Below are 15,709 nucleotides of genomic sequence, written 5' to 3'. Positions count from 1 at the left end.
CACATGCTCCCGAGTCTGGGTCTGCTCTGCCGGCAGCGGGGTTGGGGAGGATGTCGGCCCTGGATTGAGCTGCCTGCGCTCTAACGGGGCCTTCGGAAGGGGTTTTGCCTGCCCCATGAGCCCTGCATGGAGAATGAGACTTTCTCACCGAAGAGGTGAAGTCTCCTTGGGATGACGAGACAAAGTGATGCCTGCGATGGCTGGACCTGCTGGGGCCTGGCACCACCGGCCGAGGGGGGTGCGTGGCATCCTCGTGCAGCGCACCCTGAGCTGCGGGGCTGCACCGTGGCGGGTCCCTGCTCCTCTTGCTGCCATGCTGAGTGTGAGCCGCTCTGTCCTGGCACTGGGGAGAGATCCCAGGAGTCCTGGCTCCCACCTTTGACCACACTCCCCGGGAGAGCCCGTATCAATCTCGCAAATGGGGCAGGAATTAAAGTGTCGGGTGAAGGTGCTGACTCAGCACCGAGGAAGAGGTGAAGGTAAAAAGTTCAAATAAAAAATAATAGGCTATTAGATGACCTCACTGGCAATGTGTTTTATTTAACGTGCTGGTTATGGCTTGGCAATGGCAGCGGTTACTTAGGATGCTATAAAAGTCGCGGCTGACCTGTGTTTTCAACTACGTTTACGGACCTCGAAGCTGTTGGGCGAGCCAAGGTCTGGCATTAAGCTCTCCTGGTGCGATCCCTTGCCGCGCAGGTCGGTTGGTCTTTCCTCCTGTTACTGTCCCCTGTTTTGCAGGTCACCTGCTGCCATGGGGGTACCTGAAAAGGACTGACACCCCAGGGTGAAAGCAGGCATTTGATCCAGCAGGCTTGTCCAGGGGACAAGCTGAGGCTCGGGGAGGTGAAACGAAGCATCAGGTGGTTTTGCGAGGGGCTCGCTGGAAAAAAAAAGGGGGCTTGATTTCCATCCCGCCGGGCAGCGAAGCTGCGACAAGCCCAGTGGCCTCTCGCCCGGCTGGCTCGGCAGCCCCCATGGCACGGGGGCCCCCCGAGCGTGGAGGCGACGGAGCTGCCCAGCACGCCGGCTTTGTGCCGCCTCACTGGGGGGCCCTGGCCCGCGCCGCAACAGATCGATCCCGGTGTAAGCTCTTTACCGGCGCATTCGTGACGCTGGGATCCCCGTGTCCGCCAGGTTGTCAGGGCTACAGCGACCCGCTGGCTCCGTGACGGGGCTGTCAGAGCCTGTTTTCGGCTGCGGGAAGGGACGCTGGGGAGGGGAGGCCCAGGGCGGCGTGGGGCGCAGAGCTCTTTGCTCGGCCCTCCGCGATGCGGTTGCGGAGCCCGCTCCGTTCGCTGCCCGCGCGTTTGCTCTCCGATTTGCGGAGGGCTTTGCAAACCTGGGGCTGGGTAAACACCTACCTGAAGCGATCCACCCCAGGCGCCGTTAGGGAGCGTGCAGGGCGAGAGCAGCCCCTGGACTGGTTGTGCACATGAGGGTTGTTATACGCCTCCCCCTCACCCTCCCCACCTTACATGGCTGCGGCTGAGACCCTGCAGCTCATCACACGCAGCCCTGCAGAGCGGGGTTTGCACCACCTGCCATGGAGCCGCCCGGCACGGGTCAGAGGTGAGCCAGCAGCATCGATCTTCTCTTTAAAAAGCTTTTTACCATGTTTTGTCCGGACCCTTCGGGAGCGCGGCGCAGACGGGGGACGGGGAGAGGTGGGAGGGGACCAGTATTGATCCCGCGCTGGGGGTCGCTCCCGCTCGCGTCCGGAGGGAGGAAAGCTCTTTACGTGGTGACGGTGGTGTAGTGGGGCCCTTTCTGCCACGATCGATGGGGACAGGGATGGTGCGGCAGCCCCAGCACATCTGCTCCCTCCGCACCCCCCCCCCACCTTTGCTCCGGCCTTTCGCTCTGGCTTGCTGTCGAATTTGGGCCCTCCAACGCTGGCCGGGCCCCGCGGTCGATCCTCTGCCCTGACGCTGAGCCCTGAGCACCTCAGCCGCTCTGCCCGTGCCTCGGTTTCCCTGGCGCATCCTCAGCCCCCCCAGGGCACTCAGGCACAGGGCAAGCACCCTCTGAGCTCCAGGCTCCTATTTGGGGGATATTTCAAGGCCCTGGGTGAGCAGGAGAGAAGTCATCCCTTAGTCTAAGCTCCTGTATCTCCTTTTGGCCCAGGCGATGCGGGATCCAGGGCTGGGGATATGGCACATGGAGCAGGGATTTGGGCAAAGAGAGCAGGTTGCACCGTGCCGGTGGCTGGGGACACCCCATCCCTCTCCCTGTCGCCCCGGGGCATGCCGGGGTGGGAGCATGGGGTGCCCCCCCCCCCAATCCTTGTCCTTTTTAACCAGCAGATCTCGGCTAATCCTCGGGGGTGGAGGGCAGACAAAAGCCCCTGGCCCCTAATCCCGTCTCACTGCGGGGCCGGGACTGGGGCTGGGACGGTAACACGCTCTGACAGCCGGGGAGGCCGCGATGCGCCGGGCTGCGCGGCAGCGCCGGGGCGGGGGGCCGACGGCGCGCTGGGTCCCACGCATGTTACTGTAGGGTCGTCAGGGCACGAGATGTTCGAACCCGGCTGCCGAAGGTGCTTGGCACAGATGATGGGGGCGGGGGGAATCTGTGCCTCAGTTTCCCTAAGCTGTGGCGAAGTGGCTGTGGGGTGCGCGGAGGGGCACCCGCCTCCTTATTTGAGCCCGCGCAGTACCTGGCGCCCCGTGCGATGGGCAGAAAAGGGGCAAAGTCATTCCTGAAGCGCTCAGGGCCTTTCGGGGGCAGGTCCTGCGTGGGGGAGGAGGGATGCGGTGGGCAAATCGCCCCAGCTGGGGAAACTGAGGCACGGGAGAGCCTCCCCTGGCGGGTCCCCAGCCCTTGGGCTTCCCCAGCGCTGGCGTGCCGGGCTGCATGCGGGGGCCGCGGGCCAACAACAGCCCCGACCCCGCGTTCTTCCACCCCGACTCAGCCTAATCCCCCGCCTGAATGGGGATAATGGACCCCCTCCCGGGCAGGGAAACGATCGCAAACCCCTTTGGAGAGGAAGAAAACCAAATCCCTAATCCGGCCTTTGGCCTCGCTGGCCCCATTGGCTGCTGGCACCCTGGGCGCAAGGTGGGGTACGTCGGTGGGGGGAGATGGACGTGCTGGCTGCTGGCTCTTAAATAGCCGCCTGGGGCCAGAGGGAGGTTTGGAGGTCCGGTTTCCAGCAGCCCTGGGCTCACCGGCACATGTAGGAGAGGACCCAGATGTCTGGGCCGCGGTGCAGGGCCCTGGAGGAGGTGAGGAGTTTGGGGGGGGCCCTGGGTCCCTCCATATCCTGGCTTAGGGACACCTTTGTCCCCCTCCTGGGGCTGGGAGGACCCGGGGCACCATGTCCCCAAGAGCTCCTGGCACCATCCTGCATGGTGAAGCGGAGAAAGGGGTGCAGAGCTCATCGGGAACCAAAACACCCGTCCCGGCGGAGGGGGCTCAAAGCCGCTGTTTGAATGGGCCTGGAAAGGGCAGAGTTCCCCTAAACCCTGAGATTTGAAGAGGTGCTGGGACACATCCCCCTCCCCTAGGGGATGGGGGCTGGTGGGCCTGGCGCACCAAGTCCCACGACTCCGGCCCCGGCCATGGGAGCTTGGATCGCCTCAGTTTGCAAGCGCCCGACCTGCGTGTCCCAGGAGGACGCAGGACAAACTGCGTTCAGGACGGGCGCCAACCGGCCAGAGCTTTTCTTCCGTCGCTCCTCGCTTTTCCTTCCCATGCTTTTCTCTGCAGGACGCTGCATCCCAGATCCTCGCTGAACCCCGGGCCCTGGAGGGGCTCCGCTCCCACCCAGCCACGTTTCCCCCCCACCGTGACTCCTTCCTGCATCCCGCTTATGTGATGCTCCTTCCTCGGCATCCCGGTGGCCTGCTGGGCTCGTCCTTGCCCAACCTGTGCTATGTCACTGGGCACCCGCTGGGTACTGTGAGCCCCCTGTCTGCAGCGGGCCCCCTCCAGCAGCCGCCGGCAGAGCCCTACCAGCTCGTGCCGGCCCTGCGCACGGGCAGCGCGGTGGAGCAACTGGCAGGTGAGCCGGGCACAGGGGCGGCCGGCGGGCGCCTGCAGGCGAGGAGGCGGTGAAGGAGCTGGGGGGGGGGGGGCGACGGGGTATCTTCTGCCCTGGGTTGGGGGGGCGGGGGGGCAGCAGTGCTGCCCCAGCTGCCTGGCTCCTCCGGGGCTTGTCCTGGCTGCTGGATCCGGCCAGAGGGTTTGCAGGGGAAACCTGCTTTCGGCGGGTGGGGAAAAGGTGCCGTGCTCCAGCCCGGAGCTGGCAGCACGGCGAGGAGGCAACAGGGCAGGGGTTGCCACATGCAAATCCTCCCCTCTGCCTCCGCAGAGCTGCTGCTGGAAGCGGGGTACGGGGTCCCCCGCAAGCACCGCCGCAGCCGCACGGCCTTCAGCATCCACCAGCTGCAGGTGCTGGAAAGAGCCTTTGAGAAAAGCCACTACCCTGACGTGGCGACCAGGGAGCGGCTGGCCCTGGGCATCAACCTGCCCGAGGCCAGAGTACAGGTAGTAAGTGCCGCCGGCCTCATCCTGGCCCCCTCTGCAGGGATGCCTGGGGTGGGGTGGGGGACACGTGCGGTTAGCCATTTGCACCCCCCCCAAGGGACTCTGGGGTTGGCCAGGAGGGCAGGTCCCTCCCAAGCCCCGGAGGGTGCCCCTCGCCCGGGCAGGGGTGCGAGGGAGCTGACGTGCGGATCCCCACCGGCTCTGTCTCTGCCTGTTTTTTCCAGGTCTGGTTCAAGAACCGCCGGGCCAAATTTCGCAAGAGCCAGCGTCGGCGGCTGGAGACGAGGGTGTCCGTGAGTCCCCGCCTGGGCCGCGGGCCGGGGTCCCCCCCTTCGGAGCCCAGCTGTATCCTGGCCGGCAAGGTGACGACAGAGTCACCCTGGCGGTATCTCCCCGCGGAGCCTCGGCTGCAGGTGTTGGCGGGGACGTGGCTGCCGGGGGAGACCAAACAGGGACAGAGGACCGTGCGGCCGAGCTGCGTGCTGGCGTTGCCCTTCGCTGCGTACCAGCTGCCTGGGCCCGGACTGCCAGCATCCCTGGGTGCTGCGCCAGCCCTCTCGAGCTGGAGCTGACCTGAGACCTGGTAGACTTGTGGCGCTTGTGTGAACTGCCTGGATGGGAGGTGGCAGCGGAGGCTGGCCCTGGGGCGCATTTGGGGCTTGGGGGCAGGCAAGGAGGTGTTGGCTGTGGGTTGTGGGACCTCTCCCCGCGGCACAATAAAGTGGATTTTCATGTCTCTCCTGTGTGGCTTTTGGGCCTGGACTTGCCAGATCTCTGCTGGCTTCTCCTTCCCCTGCGTTGTGGCTCGTGGCAGCTCTCCATGGAGCCTGCTCAGACCCCAGGCCCTGGGCAGGGTCCGGCACCCCGGAGGGGTGACCACAGTGGGAGGCCTGAGCCGTTCACCCTGTGGCCTCGGAGCCCCAAAGGTGCCCTCAAAGCAAGCGGGGGCGGGTAGGGGCTCCCCAGCCATGGGGCTTCCTGTTCCCAGCCCAAAGCCAGGAGCAGGACGAGGTGGGTGACACAGGGGTGTCACTGCTCAGCCTGGGCTCCTCCTATGCCCTCCAACCACCTCCGCAGCCAGGCTGGCGAGCATAGGCTCACGGTGGGCTAGAAACCCACCCAGCTTGGGGACAATGTGGGGGGCACCAGCGTGGGCATGGGGATCTGTGGGTGCCCTCACCAGCCACCCTGCCCATGGCCCCCGGGGCAGTCTCCCGCTGCCCTGAGCCAGCAGGGCCGGATTTGGGCACAGCTCAGCTGGGACGAGGCTGGAGGGGACCTCAAATGCCACTGGGCTCGAGCCTGCCAGGGTAACACCAGCACGCAGGGCTGGAGCAGCCAAGAGCTTGCTGCTGGGGCATCGCTGCCTCCCCACTGCGCTATGACGGCCCGTGGGGGTCGCTTTTGCTGGGGGCTGAAACAGAACCAAGGTTCAGGATGGGAGCTGCGTTAACCGGAGCTGAGCCTTTGCCCCCAGGGCCGTAGCTGACGGAGGTGCCATGCTTGAGGACTGCTCAGGGCTGGGACGCCCTGGGACTCATGTTGGTCCGCTCCTGGGCTGGGAGGGAATGACGCGGCTGGGGGAGAAATGAACCCCTTGTCCCGCAGGAGAGCTTTTCTAATTATTATTATTTTCTCCTAACAAATGGGGCTTTGTAGGTGCTCAGCAGTTTGGAACGGGGCACCTGGAGCTGTTCGTTCTGGCTGGCAAATCCACGAGCAAAGAGCAACCCAGGTCAACACCAGGCCTTGAAGCTTTAACCCTTCCCTTTGCGCAGGGCAGGGTGCGACACCCCGGGCCCTGCCAGGCCCAGCCAAAATATGCCCTCCCCCAGGCACCTCTGGGGTGTGACAGTTTGTGCTTGTCCCTCCAGGAGCCGGGGCTGGTCCCTCGTCCCTGGGCACCGCGGCAGAGCGAACTCATCGGTGCTTGGGGCAGGAACGTGGTGGGATGAACTGGGGCTGCAGGCAGGCGATGGGCTCTGGTGGTTTGCTCGGGCGTGTGAGATTTGGGAGCATGGCTCTGCAAAGAGCCAGCTGGACTGGCCACTGGCACGCTTTCCCTTGACGATAGGCGTTGCTCGCCCCAGCCCTCGCCTAACTTGCCCCAGGCCCATAGCAGGGGTCTTCTGCTCTCGGGGACACCCTGGCGCTGCCACTGGCAGCTGCTGGGGCAGAGGCGAACCTGGGTGCAGCCGCATCCCCCTGCCCAGCTTTGCTGTGCGCGCTGGCCTCCCAGCACTTGCTTAATTGCCCTGGGAGGGGGGTTCAGCTAATTGCAGGGAGCGATTGATTGGCAAAAATGTCATCTTTGGCGGCCTGGGCCTGCGGTTGCCAGGGTGACCTCAGCAGGTCTCCTCCGGCGCTATTGGTTCCCCGGTGCCTGCACTGGCCCAAAGTCACCCGCCGCTCTTCTCTGGGGCGGGCGGAAAGCTGGGGTGCAGGGCGCCCTGTGCAAAGCCATTTCTTTCCTCTGGATCCTGCCGGCTGCTGCAGGAAGCGGCGAGCGGCTGCCAAAACGAGGCCAGGATGCGGTGGGTTGCTCGCCAGCTTGACACGGCCACCGGTGCTCGTCAAGCTGGGGATGGCGGTGGTGGGTGTGGGAGCAGAGCGGGTGCAGGCTGGTGAGCCGGGGCAGCGGCGGGACATGGCTTGTCGGGCTTTGTCCAAGGAGCTTTGCAGAGGCGAGGGATCTCCTCTTGCGCTCACCCAGCGAGATGCAGGTGGAAGCGCGTGGAGCAGTGTAAGCCCTGAGTCTTGTGTTGGTGATAGGAGGGAGACTGCGTGGGGGGAAATGCGAATTTGGGGGGTTTTATACTAGAAAGCTTGGAGTTGCTGGAGGAAGCTTGATTTTTATCTGCTCTTGAGTGAATCCGGAGCGGAGACTTGCAATGAGTCTGATGATATGAGCGGGCTGGTTCCTTGCTGCAGTTTCCAGCTAGGGGCACCACAAGAGCGGGCAGGGATGGAGCAGTGAGTGGGCGATTGAACATGAGGGCCAAAACGCCAAATTTCCTTTCTGATGCTGCTACAGGCACCATCTGCACAGGAGTGTCCAGGAATCGCTGTGGTGGCTTGGGAGATCTCGGCTGAGAGTGGGCACCAAAGGCAGACGATGGCTCTGGGAGCTGGGGAGGTGCTGGGGTAGAAACTCTTCCTGTATTTTGAGAGCTGGGTGGGTTTAATGTTAATAGCAGCTATCTAGGACTCCATAACTCTCCCTCTGCGAGCCCTGCGGCTTGTGTCTTTGCACAGCTCCACGTTTCAGCTCCTGTCCTTCAGCAAAACTGCAGCATCGCAGAGTAACTGTGGTTGGCAGGAACCTCCGGAGGTGCCTGGTCCAGCCCTGCTCACTTCATCTGGTTGAGGCCTGAACCCCTTCAAGGATGGATCCCCTCTCTCCGGGTCCTGATCAGCCTGCTCTGGGAATATTTTTTTTTGTTAATATCTAGCTGGAATTCCTCTTCTCGCAACCTTTGCCTGCTGCCCCTCATTGGATGCAACCACAGTCCCTGTGGGGTCTCCTGGGGGAGATGCAGGAGCAAGCACGCTAGGATTGCCATGACTTTCAGTCCCGGCGGTGGAGAGCAGAGAGCAGCCTCGGACTGAGGGAAAGCGGAGCGATGCCGGTCCCCAGGTACATTTAAAAGCAAACCTAACGCAGAGATTGCACAGTCGCTGCAAGGCCCTGCTGTATTTCCCAGCAGCCGTGCTGCCAAGTGTTACATGACCAGTTTGTCATGTGCCTGGGTGGCTTTCGCACAGGGCGCAGGAAACATCCTCAGGGGGGAAAAGGCACGAATCACTTTGCCAGCCAGCGCAATGCAGCCTGGGCCAGGGCAAAGGAGATGAGCTTCGATTTGCCTAATCGCCTTACACCCCAGCGGAGCAGGAGGCGGCGGCGAGGGCATACCTGGGCAGAGCTGTTTTGACAAATAGCCCTACAATGGCAAGCGGCTTATAGGAAACGTGACTCACGGACGGAGGCTGAGCTGTGGGCAGTGATGCCTTCCCCGGACGTGTGTCACTCACCTCGCGGCCGGTTTCCTGCCAACTTGCCTGACCTGCTCCGGGGCTGCTGAGCTACTTTCTGCATCGCCCAGGCAGCCCCACAGGGCGCACTGAGCTTTCCCCAAAACCTGCGGGCTCCCACTGCGGCGGGAGCTGGGGACAGCCCAGACCGTTCCCGTTGGGGCAGGAGTGGGGCTGGCCTGTGCCACGCTGAGTCGAATCCCTCTTTTGGCAGCGGACCCAGTTTTATTCCAAAACGCCTTGTGCTAACGTTCACCAAATCAACGCAGGACTAATAATACCTCGTTAATTTGGCTAATCTCACAGCGTGATCCCCTTTGGACTGTTATACAGTGCAGCTTTCAGGGAGGTTTTCCCCTCTGAGAGGGAGACGGTGAGGAGCAACCCTGTAAAGCTGGATGGGTTTCTATTTCCCTGGGTAGGGATGTGCCCAAGCCGGCCATGAAGGCACCAGTAGGGTGTTGGGACTGCCAGCCGAAGGTGACTGGGCTGCAGCACCCAGTGCACCCGCGCTGGGCAGGCTGCAGAAGACACGGGTCCATGGTGCAGCCGGGTTGTTTATGGACCTCCAACTAGTTATTCATGACTGTGCAGTAAATGCTTTATGGACTGCCTGCCTAGCACTTGGTTAATTGCCACAGGGTTTCTGTGGTTAATTGCAGTGAGCAATTAATCTAATGACAACTAACTCAGGACCACTATGGTGGGATGTTTTTGCTGGCGTGCTGGAAAACTCGGTTCGATTCCATGATATGGCTTTGACAACATACGTGACCTTGGAGAAGTGTCTTAAGTTATGTGCAGACGTGATCGGACCGCTTGTAAACACTGGTCTGGCTCTAATCTACCCTTTTAGGTCCTGTTGCTAATGAAGCAGCCTGGACAAGTGGCCTATCCCGGGCTGGGTTTAGCAGCCGAAGCCGGTGCAATCGGGGCTCTGCCACCTTGTGCGGGTCAGGGCTGCTCAGGAAAGGCTTAGGCCCTTCCCAGCTGCAGAGAAGTGCCCCCTGTTTCCCAGCTGCAAAGCAGAACTTTCTGTCTTAAAAGGGTGATGTGAAGGTAAAATCTTTTGACTACGAGGGAACAGATACTGGCTGGATGACGGCTGCACAGCCGTCTTGATAGAGGTGCCACCAATCTGCCCCTCTTACACTTTTAGCTGTCAGAGAGAGGATTTTTATCCTCTTTCCTTTTCTGAGGAACTCAGTTCATCTGTGCCTTCGATCTCCTCTTGCTTAACGGACACGTTTGGCCCTGCTTCCGCCCTTTCTGGTTTTCAAAGCGTGAATTCAGCCTCTCCTAGCTGGTGCCAGACCCTGGGGGTTTGGGGAGATTGAGATGCTTCCCAGTGCAACCAGTTAGCCTCATTGCAGCCCTGTGGGAGGCTGCGCTACCCAATGCCTGCACGTGCCCAGCGCTGCCCTGCTGCCAAAATCTGCCTCCCGATCTGCCTAAATATAATCTCCAAGAGCAATCTGTGACTGCAGGATGCCTGGCTCCTGCTCTGTGGGCGTAGGAGGAGGTGGCAAGGGGAAATCCAGACCACTGACAGGTCCCTCGGGCTCTTCCGCCTGCAAAGATCCCCTTGCCCAGCCCCATTCCTGAGGAAGCCTTCGGACCTGCTCTGGGGGCTCATGCTGGGGTTCCCCCAGGGCACTGCCCCTCCACGGCATCCTTTTTCCTTGGACCCCGCCACCCCCAAGGCTACAGCAGGAGAGAAATGCTGGAGCTGGGGTGGGTGCCAGGAGGCGCGGGGTTGGGGCCAGCCGCGGTCCAGCCAGCTGGGGGATGTTATCTCCTATAGAGTGGTGGGGAGCTGGGGTGGGGAGGGGGACATCCATTAAACAGCACCTACAGGAATCCATGTGATGAGGTTGTACAGTACTCAGCAGGGTACACTAAGGGCAGCTCACCCCCTCCATCCCCTGCTGAGGTGTGCTCCGAGGGGCTCCGAGGACTTCGCTCCGCTCCCTGGTACAAGCCCCCAGGTTCGGTGCCCGCCTGGCTCTCCCTGAGGCCACCTTCACCCCCTTCCACAGCCCGCAGCCTGGGAACGGCTCGTACCGCAACAAATAGTCAAACCTGGGCTGGGCTGAGACAACAAATCACTGCAGGTTTTGACCTGTGCCAAGTTCTGAGGAAGGAGGGAGAGGTGGGGGGGCATCCGAAGGGCTGGCACAGGAGCGAGGATCCCCTGGCAGCAGGCTAGGAGCGTCTCCCTGCCTGGCAGCCGGCTGCGAGGATGGGAGGCAGGAACAACAGGCAGGTCCCTGCGGAGGCTGGGGCTGGAGGTGTGGCGTGGGCTGTCCCCACCATCCCTGCATGGAGCAGGAGGCAGGTGTCATCAGTCCCTGCAGCTGCTGTGCTGGCAGGAGCTCTGCAGTGCCCAGAGGGGGGCCCTTTGCCGGGGCTGAGGACGGGCGACCCATGCAGGTACAGGGATCCAGGGAGGACCGTGGCACAGCTTTCTCCTTCCCTCCCTCTCTCTTTCTCTCTCTCTCCCTCTCATGTTTCAAAGCAGCAGGTGCCAAGAGTTACCTCCCTCCCTCCTTCTTCTTCATCCCTTTCCTGGTCACTTTGGGGCACCCAGGCGATGGTCCTGGTCCTGACCCAGGACCTGAACACACGTGAACGCTGGGTAAGGAGGAGGCCTGGTTGCTAGCAAGTGGCTTGTGGGATCCGCGTCCCTTGCTGCCATCGGGGTAACAAGACTGTGGGGAGAAGAGGGGGAGGCTGGGGCAGCCACCATATGTCATTTCCAGTAACACTTCGGTGCTTGTTCCGGCTGCCGGGCGCAGAGGTGCGTTTCAGGTCTTCTCCCACCAGCGACGAGGATGGCGCTGAGGAAGGCGGGGGGGGGGGGGAGCTGTTTTTTTGCATGGAATTGGATCAAAGCAGCAGCTGAGGGGAGCCAGGTGGGAAAAGAGAGAGAGGGAAGGCAGTGTGTGGAGCCACGGAGGGAAAGTCATGGCCTAGGCATGTCCATTTAGCTGGGAAAACCCCCAGAGAGGCTTAATGAACTTGGATGTAGGCCAGTTAGTGTGTAGGGGTGTTTCCGTCCGATCCGATGGATTAGGAAGCCTGAGCTGGCTGTTGTTGTGCATGTCTGTCAACCTGCTCATCACCTGCACTCCCGTCTGGCTGCCCAGCTTTGGCACTGGCTCGCGGACAGCAAGCTGGTGCACCAGGGCACCCAATGGCAATGTCTCCAGCATGTTTTTCATGGCGTGGCTTTAACTACTGCCTCCCCGTGCGCCTTTTTGTGCGTGGGAGAAACCTGGTGATGCGTGTGTGTCCGCTCAGGGACAGCCGGGGGGGGGGGTTGGGGTGAATGTGGTTGAACTGCTGGCACATCTTAGCGTGGCTGTCCCTGAGCTGAGCGAGGACAGCCGTGTTTAGAGATAGCGAGGCTTTGATTTAAAAAGGTACCCTTACTTTGCAGAGCCTTGTTGGGAAATAAAGATGTCCGCCAGGAAGTGGATGCAGTTTAAATAAAATGACCTTGTGGTTAATGCTGGTGATCTTCTGCGCTTGTGCCCTGTGCGATGGGAGCAGCAAAATTGTCCTGCCTGGGATCTGTTGAGCTGGTAGAAACAACAGAACCAGCAAAAACTCACCCTTCAGGCATGCTGCTGGGTGGTTTTCAACTCTGAGTCCCAGAGGGGCTGGAGCGGGAGGCCCCGCAGGAGACGAGGGAATGCCCATTGCTCCCTTCGTTGGCTACAGCTCCGCGGGACAGGGCGCTGGGAGCACCTCACTCCCCAAGCCGGTGACTCCTGGCCTTCACAGCTGCCTGGGCTGGGCAAGCAGCAGCAGGAGCCAGGTCAAGGCAACCTGCCGTGGGACGGGAGATGACAGGCGGGATAAGGAAGGTCAGACAAGGCTCTCCTGAGCAGAGGCGGAATTTCCCTGCCCGGAAGAGCTGCCTGTCCTAATCTGAGGTGCGGCGACCTGTGGGCAGGCAGGGGTTACAGCAATACGGTCCCCAGCTCAACGGGACACCAGCTGAGGCCTGCAAGCTATGCTGCAAGCCAAGTAAACAACAGCAGCAATAACAGGGCTGGTTAAAACAGCGCTGAGTGTCTCTGTGTGGGCTGCAGAGGAGAAGGAAGTGTGGCTGGAGCCCGGGGTGAAAAGAGCATCTCAGCCCCACGAGCTGGTGGCATGCACGGGCGCGAGAGAGGGTGCCAGAGCCACCCTGGCACCCTCAGGGAGGACAAAACCTGCCCGAGTAAGAGGTGGAGGGGGTGACGTGGTCAGAAATTATGAGCGATGTGGCAGCATGGGTGTGGGCTGTAGAGGCTGGAGGGCACGATGTCTCAGCCAGGTGACTGAGCTGGCCACCTCCATGTCCCCACATCGGGGGCACATGTGCCCTGCACGTGCCAGGGCAAGCACCAGCCACCGGCATTTCCCACCAGCAACCAGCCAGGCTGAGAGCCAGGTTAGATGAGCACCAAGTCCCTCCTCCACTATTTATCACCTTCCTGCATCAGAGATCTGTTTGCAGCGAAGATTTTTTTTCCCCCTTTCTTTTTATTTTTGATACACTCCTTCCCTGGCATCCCTCCATCCTGCCTGGCCTAGCTTGGATTTATGGCTGATTGTTTAGTTTTGGGCCATCAGGGCCACAGCGTGAGGAAAACTTTCCATCTTGGGCTTGCACGAGTGTTGTGGAGGAAGGAAGGGATTTTTTTTTTTTTTGAATGTCCTATTGGGAAAAGACTTTCTTTTTTTACTACAACTGACATAATCCCTATCCATCTGTCCATGACATTTTGACTGTGCAAGCCAGCCAGATCTGATAGATATTAAATATATAGCTATTCCAGGGCTATTATGTTCTTACAGGTTTCATAAAGCTGGATGTCTGGGCAGAGGAGCAAGACCTGCTGATATCTCCATGCATTCCTTTTGGGCATTTTTCACCTTTAATGAAAAGTTTGCCAAAATGCAGAATTTTAGAGAGCTAATTTATTCAGAAAGTTAATTCAAAAGAAACAAAAAGTTTTCTCTGAAAAAAAAAAAAAGAGAGACAAGATGTCAAGAAGATTATAACAGTTAATTTCCGCTGTCTCAGACTGGAAACCTTCCTTTTGGAATTGCCCAAATATTGCAATTTTAAATTGCTGCCTGGTTGGCATTATATTTGATTGCAGTGTTTACTTTCATTTGATTGTTCGTGTTTATTGAAAGGGATATGGTTAAATCGAAACACAACATTTTTGAGGGAGGACCCATTTGAGGACAGCTATAATGAAATATTTTGGGTTGACCCCCAAATTACCCAGTGACGTTTGTCTCGCTCTTTTTCATAGGCTCTGCTGGAGCTTTGCTCACTTGGTAGAGACCAGGAGGGGAAGAAAAACTTTTAGAAACTCCTCTTCTTCTCACAGAAGTTGGCCACTGCAGTGGTGATGCACACCAGAACTGCTTTTGAATGTTTTACTGAACGGAGCAACTCCTGAACATTTATCCAGAGATTTGAAAGCTGAAACGGAATAGAAATGTACACTATGATCCTGCCTAATAGCCTCTGAGATCAATTCAACCAGTGATACAAATCTAAGCGTGTTTCACTAACCCAGTGCAAACTCTTGTGGTTCTGTTCCTATTTTGGTTTAAGACTGGTTGATTTGTGTTTAGCTCCTGGCATCCAGAATCTGCCTTCAGCTGGCTGGGAATGAGGTGCTCGAATGTGGCATGAAATGTACCCACGTGGTCTGGCATCATGGCTGCTCAGAGCTGGTCATGGAAAGCAATGACATGTCCTCTGGGGTTACTGCCTGTCAGCTGAGACTCTGCCTGGCTCACTGGACGTCCTGGTGACAAAGTGTTAGTTTAAGCCACCATACTTAAACCGCCACTAAACTAGAAGGACATTCCAGGGGGAGAAAGCCGTGCTTTTTCCCTGTTGTAAAGTGTGGTTGTCTCTCTGTCACTAAGCAGCACCACGTTACTGATTTGTCAGGAATCAGTGGAACGGGATGTTCCCCTCGGCACTAGATGGACCTGCCAGCTCATCCCAGGCCTTTGCATCTAGCTAGAGAGGCTTTCCGTGTCCTGATAAATGGCAGTCTAGATGAGACGCGGGTCAGCAGTCAGAGCAGGGGAGCAATTGCCTGAGGATGGTGGTGAGAGGATCTGCGGGGAGTTTAAAGCAAAGCCAGGTGCAAGCCTGGCAGCAGAGGACAGGGACACGGTGCTCTGGGCTCAGCACCACCAGTGCGTGAAGCAGAAATGAGGGCAGAGGACGGAGAAGAGGCACACATAGTTCAGAAGGCATTGAGAGAGTGATCCCCAGTAGGCTGGCTTCTGTCCTGTGCCCTCGACCATCCTTTCTTCCCAGGGGAAACTCAGCACAGCTGGGATGCTTTGGGGAGAGTGCAAGAGGGTGGTTTGCATGCTCAGCATTTGCCAGTCACTTTTAGCTGGCCTCAGGCTGGCAGGGTGCCCTGGCAGCAGATTAATGCTTGTTCCTGCATACCCAAAGTGTAATTTTTATTTTTAATTATCTAGGCGATGAATGAGATTTGTAGAGCGTTTTCTTGGAACGAAGCTCGCTGCTTACACCTTCCTGGATATATTTCTCCAGTGCTTTGAATTGGCCTTTCTTTTCTTTCGCCCTTGCTTTCTGGGCTCTGATGTGGATGCCTGTTTTCCAGCAGCCCAGCTGGCCAGGCAGCTAATCTTGCTGCCTTTGCACACAGCACCATGGAGGGCTTCACATCCTGCCAACTGCAGGTGCTTAATTAGCTGCACTTTTGTCTGGCATCACCTGGGAACACTGGTCATTTGGAGCCGATGAGCAATGTGAGCAGAGGCGGTAATAGCAATCATTATTCAGTACAATGGGGCTCAGAAATGCTAAGCACATCAGGGACATGCTGGATATTCAACTTCAGGCCTGACCCTGAGCACAAAAAGGTCACTTCTGAAGGGAACCACAGACAAAAACAAGGTCTTCCAATGCATTTTGGTGAGAATCAGAGCATTAGAGGTTTAGACCCTTTGATTAACATGGTCTCAGCTTTTGCTGGTTTGGAAACAGTAATACCAAGCAAACATCATGGTACACATCTCTGTTAGCCTCAGCTGTAATATTAATGTCCTGGAGCAAGGAGCAAAGTCAGAAGATGCTTTGAGCAATGGGTCAGGGCCCTGAGTGCACTAATGGGCCTTAATA

General features: G+C 59.0%; 1 protein-coding gene across 1 annotated transcript in view; it reads left to right on the top strand.

Annotated features, from left to right (window-relative positions):
* The first annotated feature begins 10,823 nt into the window (after window positions 1-10,823).
* Window positions 10,824-15,709, top strand: part of ATP8B3 (ATPase phospholipid transporting 8B3) — a 29,978-nt gene continuing 25,092 nt past the window's right edge. Inside the window, exon 1 of the mRNA XM_068919710.1 lies at window positions 10,824-10,956. The gene's annotated coding sequence lies outside the window, so the exon portion shown is untranslated. The remainder of the gene's footprint in view (window positions 10,957-15,709) is intronic.

Source organism: Struthio camelus, chromosome 26 (assembly GCF_040807025.1).
Source record: "Struthio camelus isolate bStrCam1 chromosome 26, bStrCam1.hap1, whole genome shotgun sequence".
NCBI classification, from domain to species: domain Eukaryota; kingdom Metazoa; phylum Chordata; class Aves; order Struthioniformes; family Struthionidae; genus Struthio; species Struthio camelus.
Note: the sequence above shows the minus strand (reverse complement) of the source record. Positions and strands in the feature narration are given on the sequence as shown.